This window comes from Coptis chinensis, chromosome 6 (assembly GCF_015680905.1).
Source record: "Coptis chinensis isolate HL-2020 chromosome 6, ASM1568090v1, whole genome shotgun sequence".
NCBI classification, from domain to species: Eukaryota; Viridiplantae; Streptophyta; class Magnoliopsida; order Ranunculales; family Ranunculaceae; genus Coptis; species Coptis chinensis.
Window position 1 is genome coordinate 28,232,280 of NC_141461.1, and position 10,035 is coordinate 28,242,314.

Here is a 10,035-nt window from a genome sequence, read left to right on the forward strand (position 1 = left end):
AGATTGACTTATTGAGACAATTTTATTTTGTTTTGGACTATTAATAATTAATTATAAATTTTAAAGTTATTAATTTATTTGTAGAACTTGATTATGCCATTATGGTTGGTAATTAGTAGTATCTTATTTAGAGTCGTGTTTTGGTACTGAATCTAAAACTTCTAGTATTTGGATGAGTAATGATAATTTGATACTTTCATGTATTTGAATTTTCTTTCATTTATATTATTTTTATTTTTATTTTATGTGTCAATTCTTTTTTCCACTCTTATAAAAAAAATCAAATTCTTTATCTATTATATTCTTTATCATCGGTTTTTACCGTTTCTTTTACGTATTGTACGTATTATACGTTTTAAACCCGTTTTTTATGCCCCACATTTTTTTACGTTTTTTTTCCGAGACGTTCCGTTTAAAACACGAGCTAAGTTTTTTTTTTCAAATACACCGTTTTAAACCCGTACCGTACTTGGTGACAATGGTTCCAAATGCACTGAATCTCCCCCAGCAGCAACCACCCATTCATCTTCAACAGCCGCCGCTGCAGCCGCAAGTTCTTACATAATGACAAATTTCTTCTTATATATAGAGACTATGTGGCCATAGCCTTGTTGAATTTACAGGCTTATAAGGCTGGCAACCTAGTCTATGAACCCAGGGGCGGAGCCAGGATTTTTATCCAGGCGGAGTTTGGGTCAACAAAAAAACTTATAACAAATCACATATATTAATTATATAATTCTAAATTAGTCAAATAAGTTTTCACAGACATTGATAATAGTAAGCAAAATAAGCTTGTAACTCAAAAACATTCAACATATTATAAGCATACCAAGAATTATAAATAGCTATGTCTAAATGCAAAATGAAGGCCGACAAAAAAGCATCAAGTTTTAACTTCAAACTTAAAAGAATTTTCCTTTACGAGACTTGACGTCAAAGTCTACAATCAATGAATTAGTGCTAAATTTTCTTGCAATCTCCTTTTCGATATGCACTGTCATACTATCTGCAAGAAATTCATTCCTCATCTTGTTTCGAAGCCTAGTTTTAACCAATTTCATTACAGAAAATGCTCTTTCTGTTGTTGTTGTAGAAACCGGAAGAGTCAACACAAGACGAAGTAGCCGATCTACTAGGGGGTAAATTTTTGACGTTCCCGTCTTCACAAGTCCTTCACAAAGCTCTACAATTGTTGCCATGTCTTGTAATTCAGCACATTGATTTACATCTAAGATATAATGTTGCAATTGATATCTTAGATGAATTTTTTCCTGACTTGAAAAATCTTGCTGATAGAACTTCTCCACCAGAGTACAAATATCATTGACCTTAAACGATTTATAACCATCTCTCGGGTCCAAGGTTGAACTAAGAAGAAAAAAGCTCCAATGTGTGCTCATTGAATCTGATGTTTAACTTTTGTAATTGAGAGTCTACTGTTGTATAGAAAATGTCGACTTGATAATGGTGTTCAATAGTGATATGGTCTTGCTTCTTTCTGCCCCTACCAACAACATAACTGTTGCTCATATCTGGAACATCAATATCATGCCGGTTGCAAAAACATATAACATTTTCAAGTAATGTACTCCATCCGCTATCTCTCAACTTTTGGATAAGAAATTTCGTAGTTTTCATAAGTTGCAAGGCATTTAGAATATGTTGAGACTGACTTTGTAGTGCTTGGCAAAGATCATCAGTAATTCCCATAATATCCCGAGTAAGATGCAAGATAAAGATGAACTCAAATGATGTCATGGCATTGTATGCTGCATCCGCATCCCCTCTTGAAGAATATATGCACCCATCTTCCATAATCTTTGTAAGAACTGTGCAAGTTGCATCAAACATGTTTATCAAACTACAAACATAAGTAAAATGAGAGCTCCATCGGGTATCGGCTGGCCTTTTTAAAGTGCCAATCTGATTAAGTCCCGAGCCAGACTAAATTTCACCAATAGCAAGTAATTCTTCAATTTTATTTGCTTGAGCAATTTGTAATTCATCGTGACGTTTGCAAGAAGCGCCAACTATATTGACAACAGAAAGTAGCTTAGTGAAAAAATGGTAGACTAGCTTCACTTCTTTGGCTGCAACAACTAGTGGTAGTTGCAAGCGGTGGGCTAATAGAAGACGGTGACTGGTCATCATTTATGACGGGCAAGTACACTAACAGAGTTGGGGGATGGTCTAAATACAAGTCCTCAACAGTTTGGCTAGGAATATGATGGGCCCTCAAGGAAATGGCTCCATTTCATGGATGGATTGTGGGCAATGGCAAAGATATAAACATATGGAGGGACAACCGGTTATTGAGGAAACCTATCTGCGATTTCTTCTAGGAGGACAGAAAGGAGATTATGAAGCTTCAAGCAACTCTGACTAATTGCATCCATGGAGAGGGCTGTCATTTTTCTACCAACATGACTAAAGTGCTAAATCACAATGGCATGGAAGCGACAGAAATTCAGCATCCACACAGCACCAGAGAAGATGAAAGAATATGGATATCAACGAATAATGGACAATTCACTGTCTCGGCAGTGCATGAGGATATAAGAACCAAGGCCCACAAGCCCGTATAGTGTAAATTCATATAGGGTGCACATATCCTACCTAGGATGAAAGGAATAGCTTGGAAGTTGGCTCATGGTACCGCTAGAACAGATGAGCAGCTGAAAAAATGAAAATTCCAACTGGCCTCGTGATGTTGCATCTGTAGGGAATAGGAAGAAACATAGGATCACCTTTTAATCTAATGCGAGCTAGCAAAGAGGGTGTGGCAGTATGCAGGTTAGTGCTTTGATTTCAATCAGAGCATGGAATCACTGAACGATATCCAATAACAGGGTAAGCACTATAGCTCGTTAATTCTGGATATGTGGAAGGCATGTTCCCTGACCAGTCTGGTGAGTTTATGGAAGAATCGGAACAAGGTAATGTATGACAACAAGGTTTCCAACTTCAAAGAAATATGTTTCTTGATTCGAAGGGCAACAGTAAGGGCTTATCATAAGTCCTCGGGACACATGGAGAACTCGATGAGAGATCTAAAGGTACTTCGAGCATTCAAACTCAATCACAAACTTTGAAAATCTCCAAAAATCTTCGAATGTTACTGGAATCTTCCCCCGCTTGGAATGCTAAAGATGAATGCAGATGGAAGCTCCAAGGGTAATCCATGTAACTCAGGGTGGGGTGCTATTTATAGAGATCATAACGGGGCTTTCCTTGGGGCTGCAGCGGGTGGTTTGGGAGTCACTACCAACTACATGGAGGAAACATATGCGATTGTGGAAGGAGTCACAAAAGCTTTAGAAATAGGATGGAGGCATATATAGGTGGAATTAGACTCTTCTGCAATAGTCCAAGCTTTTCAAAAAGGTAACATGCACTGGAGAGTCAGGGCACGATGGCAGCTACTAAACTCGCAAGCAACATGGATTAATATCACCTCAATCTGGAGGGAAACTAATTCGGGAGCAGATTGATGTACCAGACATGGAGCAGGATTAACTAAAGGACAAAGTGTATGGTGGCAGACTCGTCCTCCATTCATGAGACATCTTGAGAACCACAACACTACGTACTTTAGATTTACTCACTAAGAACTGTTGTATTGAGAAGGGTACACATTTGTTTTATCCTTCTTAGTCCAGTCATGTCATAATGTTCTTATTTTTTCTCCTTGTAACCTTTATTCTTTCAAGTTAATCAATTACCATTTAGCAAAAAAAAAAGCAAGCGGTGGGCTAAGCAATGAACAAAATAGGCATATGGGTAGTCCTTAAGAATCAAGGCTTGTAAACCATTCCATTCCCCACGCATGTTGCTTGCTCCACCATAACCTTGCCCTCGAATATTTGAGATGTTAAGATTGAAGTGAGAAAGAACTCTACATATTTCAATCTTCAAAGTCGCAGCACAAGTATCAAAAACATGAACAACATGGAAGAAACGATCATGCAAAATGCCATCTCTACCACAAACCTTAAAACAAGAGCCATTTGCTCTTTCTTAGTCTCATCCCGTGCTTCATCAACAATAATACAAAACTTTGACTCCAATTTCTTCACAAATGGCATGTCGTACTTTTCTTGCAAGAATATTCAAGATCTCCTTTTGGATTTGCGGTGAAATGTATTTACAATTCTTCTTAGCTTTTTCCAAAACAACATTAGCAACATCACCATTGTAAGAGCATTCCCAATGCAAGCGAGAGTTTTTCACCTCCACGTAGGCTCAATTTCCTTTGTTTTCTACCGTTTTGGTGAAAAGCAAGGTGAGGTTGTCCAATGCAAAGGTGAGTTTGAATCTTGGACGGAATGTTTGATTCCGTCTGGATGTAAAAATAAAAAAAACGTGCCGGACGGAATGAAACATCCCGCCTGAAGTTAAAAAAAAAACTGAAAAAACACGCGAGATGGAATGAAACATTCCGTCTGGAAAAAAAAATAGAAAAAATTAAAAAAAAAAATACGAGACAGAATAAAATATTCCGTCCGAAGCTCACAACTCAATGAAAATCTCAGTAGCAAGTGCTACCCTCGTTGTGACTTAGTTACAATCACCAACTTTGTCACCCTTTCATTGGGCAAAGGTTTTTTGATATCCAAAGGTGAAAACTCTCAATTTCCCCTCATAGTGACTTGCATTGGGAATGCTCTAAGAGGCTATGAGTTTATCCATTTCAATGAAGTTACCATGATTTATAGAGCCAAGCTTCTCGTCGTGGGCTCTAAAAGAACATCCTTGATATGTTAACCATCGAGTACTATCAATTGATGTCTTGAGTTTCAACCTATCATCTCCAATTTGTTGAGAAGTTTGTCTCTGAAAAACTCTCTCAATGTTTTGTGATTGTCGCATTAAATCTTGACATGCTCGAACATAAACATTATGGGCAGAATTATGATCTCTCCCAATATGAGTTAAGAAAGCACAGTTTATACCATCATGGACCTTCTTCCAATTCTGAAATCCTCCCACATTGAATACATGAGACCCGAAGCGATCATTCGTGTTTTTGTTGAAAATAAAACATGGATGACAAAAGGTCGTGTTCTTAGAAGGCGAATACTTTAATCATGGAAACTGCGTAAACCAATTATAAATAAAATGGTGATGATACTTTTCCGTTCCGGTCAGTGGATAGGAATCAAGCTTCGGTTGATACGTCCCAAGTATTAGATAATCACGTCGAATTCCATAACGTTGATCTACAGGATACTCATATATTTGGCAACACAATCCTGGATCACGCACTGGAGAAGAACTATCACCATCTATAACCGGTACCTTGAGCCTTGGAATTTGAGGAGTAGTTTCATGACTTGGCACCCCCTCAAGTCTCAAAATTTTAGGAGTGTGTTCTTGAGTAGGCACATCAGGGGAAATAAGAGAGGACGAAGTGGCCTCTGAAATTTGAGGGGTACATTTCTTGAAGAATGAGTCTATTTTGGATGATTTGACGACCATGGTTAACCAACAATTCAAACTCCTAATTAAGTCCTAATTAAAGAAACTAATATAAATAATATATTAGTTAAGAATTTAAAATAAATTCATTCAACGAGCAATCAACAAAGCAAATTGTTATAACATAAAGTGTAAGAAGAAAACTTACCTTGAAAATTGAAATAATGAAATCAGATGCTATTGGAGTAATGGTGTTGGACTGTTACTCTGTTAGAGCATGAGAAGACGAGATCGAGGACTGTTACTTTGTTAGAGCATGAGAACTGAGAAGACGAGATTGAGTGGAGTGATGGAGTATTTATTTGCTAGTTTATTTACTAAGGAATTGTGGGAATTGTGGGAATTTAACTGAGAAACTAATTGTGGAATTGTGGGAATGAACCAAATGATCGCTAGCTAACTCTTGAATATTTTTTATGTCAGGGGCCATCAGCCCATGTATTTCATTCTCACCATATAGTAGTAAGGCCAAACAAAAATAAAAGAGTCGGACAAAAGTCACAAAACAATTAGCTTCTGGAAAATGAAAAAGAAAGAAAGATATATATTTTCATTTTTTTTTCTTAAATTTTTTTTTTTGTAATTGCCCTGCCAGCCACCCCTTTGGCTCCACCACTGAACCTAATCTCTTAGTCCGTTTAGAGAGGCATGGTTATGGCTTTGGCCGATTATCGGAGCATTCAAAGCGCATCGTCATACCTAATGGCTTGAATGACCACACTGTTGGCCCAATATTAAGGTGGTGGTTCGCTATTTCTTCACCTTGAACCCTTTGCTATTTCTGTTTTGCCCCATTTTACAGGATATTTTACCCATGCCTGGTGAGACTAACGAGTACCTGAATAAATTATAGGTACCCAAATCTTACCCCGGTCACAACCATCACAGTCCAGAGTTACTCAAAACCCGTTTAAAACCTAAAAAGCAAGATTTATTCTAGGTGGGGTACCCGCTTAAACATCCTTCATTGTCATATACCTTTAGAATGAAATATTGGTACCTACGAAATTTAATCCTTGGAATATAGGAATATGTTGTGAAGTGTGGAAGCATTATTTTTTGTGTCATTTTAATTTTGGAACTTGATATATAAAGCAAATTAAGCTCTATATTTAATTTGACTCCCAAAATGGAGTGTGGTGAGTTGTCAACTTGATATAGAGTATGGGTTGGTGTGGAAATTTGAGTTGCCCACTCAACATGTAGGACAATAGGGTAGCATTGAAGATGCTCTATTGTCACTTAACTATGTTGGAATTTGTCGAGTTTCTAAGGGTCGAGTTCGGGTACCCCACGGGTAGCAAATCCCCACCGAACCCTAACCTATTATATGTTAGTTCGTTAAGTTTCAGTTTTGGTTTTATCGGGTGTGAGTCGGTTTCGGGTCCAGCTGCACACCCTAAGGGGCTCCACAAGTAAATAGTATAAGATAGTTTAATCGGTAAGGAGTCCAACTCTATTTCATCTAGGGTTTAAAGAGGACAATAAAAGGATTAACCCACCTGATAAGCACCTAAAATTGTAGTTTAAACCCCTTAAGAGCACTTCATTTAGGTCAATTATGTTTATAATAATGTGAATGAATCACCATTTACTCCATTTTATATGTTTCAGGGTTTGAAATTGAGTATGTGTGAAAATAAGTCAAATTTGCATGGAAATGGAGCTAAGTAGATTGCTAGGAGAATTCTATGGACTTAAGTCAAGATTTAAGAGGAGAAAGCCTTCAAAAAGCCCAAGTCAAAGAAGTCAAGTAAAAGTCAACTCAGATAGCAAAAACGCTTAAAAGTCAATAGAAATTCAAATGTGTATAACGTTTTATTCGAACCTCGGATTAAGGCCCATTATATATCAAAATGACTGACTCGAGAAGATCTTTCCAGTGATATGAAGCCTGTTTGTACAAGACCAATATAAATTGACAATAATGTTGTTACAGTAAAACATGTGCTCTTTTAGCACATTTTGGGCATATATGTAATGTAATGGACTCTAGTGATATTTTTGGCCCATTAACTAACCCACACATATAAACTCTACTTGAAACATATAAAAGTGGGGTAGCCTCCAAACCCTATCATGCATATATTATTTTCATTAGTTCATTTACTAGCCTCTCTTTTTAGCCTCCATTAATACAAATTTCTTTAGCTTTTATCTTATATAGTTTTCATGTCTTTAATTCTTAGTGTAAGAGTAGTTCCAATGACAATGGGCTAACTCCTCCTCTTGGGGAGGGTTTAATGAAGCTAATTAGAGGAGAAACCCCTATTTTAATGGAAGTAGCTATTGTGTAAGGTTTTCACAAGTTTCTTCTCCATGTTAAGCTCCAAAATAGCTAATGTGGACAATGAACTAAGGATTAAGAGGATCATTTAGAGATAAAGATCTCTCATTTTTCCTTCATACTAGTTGAGTCTAATATAGAGATAGAAAATCTCTTTTAGGGATTAAAAGTTATATATTTACTTTGGTTTGTCTATAAATCAAATTAAAGTAAATGTGAAGACTTACAAGTATTACATCTTTTTAAATGGAGGATCCAACTCTAATGGTGAAGTTGAACCCTTTCCATCTCTCTCCCTCTCAAAGTTTCAAATTTCCAACTTGTTCAAAATAAAAAACACCCAACTCCCATAAAATCAACGAATCACCACCCTACCACAACAGGTGGGTTGGTTGTTGTGAAGGACTCGGGAGATGGAGCTTGAGCCTCGAAAACTGAGCAAAAAGAAAAACTATATGATCAAAGCTGGAGATTTTGTGGTCTCGACTGAGAAAACAACACTTTTGAAATGCAACTATTGGGTCCGCAAAGATAGTCTGAGTGAGTGATAACGAGGTTGTAACGTGAAGGGAGGGTGAACGAAACTACCATCGGGGAGTGATATAGGTTTGTCACAAAGGGAGCATTGAAATGTATTATCTCCTTGTGTAAGTTATGATATGGCCCCTTCATTAGGTAATTGAACTTCGTTGTCTTGGAAGAATTTCATAAGTAGGAATATTTATCTTGTTTTTAGAGTATCAAGTTATGTTTATATTTGCTAAGTGCTATGTCTAATTATTTGCACATGGCAATTGTTTCTTTGATCCACTGTGGAAGAATATCAAAGTTTTCAATTTGTTTTATTGCATGTTAGGCCATCAGGGTCATGTATGAAGAGAATAATATTATAACCTAAGAAGACAAACAAACCAGTGGTGGAGCATCGAGTGTCGGGACAACCAACCCAGTCATCATCAAAATAAGCCCGAATGGCAAGTGGATTAGGAGCCCGACGAATCAGTAAGCCACACTTTAAAGAGCCTTTAAGATATCGAAGAATACACTTGACCGCAATCAAGTGTAGTGTACGTGGAGCACTCATAAATTGAGCAACATGATGAACTACATATACAATGTAAGGTCAAGTTAAATCTAAATACTGAAGAGAACCGACAAGCTAGCGATACTCGGTCGCATCAGGTAAGGGGTCTCCGCTCGAGACAAAGAGCTGAGACTTTGCACACACAGGGGTGCCACGGGGTTTACATTCCGTCATAGAATAATGCCAGAAGTAGATCAATGATGTACTTGGTCTGTGACAGATGAAAACTAGTGGAGGTGATCTCAATACCCAAGAAGTATGAAAGAGAGCCAAGGTTTTTCATCTCAAATTCTGCTCCAAGAATAGAGATGAAGGAGGATAACAAAGATGGAACATTTCTAGTCAGAATAATGTCATCAACATACAGGAGCAAAACCATTATTTCTTATGAGTGGCGAAAAAACAAACATTGGCGGATCTGCACGACTCTGAAGAAACCTGTAATGAAGAGGAAAGGTGTTGAGACACTGAAACCAACTCGAGGAGCTTGCTTAAGACCATAAATAGCTTTATGAAGTCGGCATATATGATTAGGATGAGTAGGATCAACAAATCCAGATGGCTGACGCATAAAAATTGTAGTATCAAGAAAACCATGGAGAAAGGCATTCTTGACATCCAATTGTCGCAAGGACCAACCATAAGATACAGCCAGGCTCAATACTATCTGAATAGTAGTCGGTTTGACAACTGGACTAAATGTCTCACCATAATTAATTCCAGGCTATTGATGAAAGCCTTTAGCCACTAACCAAGCCTTAGGTCGCTCAATAGAACCATCCGATTTTAGCTTAAGTTTGAACACCCATTTGTTTGGTACAACAAGCTCACCTTTAGGAGGAGGGACAAGAGTCCATGTCATGTTCTTTAGAAAAGCATTAAACTCGTCAGTCATCGTCTGACGCCATTCGGGAAACCAAACTGCCTGTAAATAACAAGTGGGTTCCTCAATAGAGGAGGTAAGCTAGGCAGCTAGAGCACGAGGGAGAGGGTACCGAAATGTTCCATTAGTGCGCACTAAAGGTCGATGAGTGCCATCTCTATGACGAGTGACCATAGTATGTCCAACAGGAAGAGGTCTTAACCCTAGATCAGAAGAGTACCCATCCGTATCTATAGTGGCGGTGGGTGACTGAGAAGAGCCTGAATCAATAATCTGAAAAGGCTCTGGTGGGGGCACAAC

General features: G+C 37.8%; 1 pseudogene; it reads right to left on the minus strand.

Moving 5' to 3' along the window:
- Positions 1-1,371: 1,371 nt before the first annotated feature.
- LOC147492431 (uncharacterized) lies at positions 1,372-5,481 on the minus strand (annotated as a pseudogene).
- Positions 5,482-10,035: the final 4,554 nt, after the last annotated feature.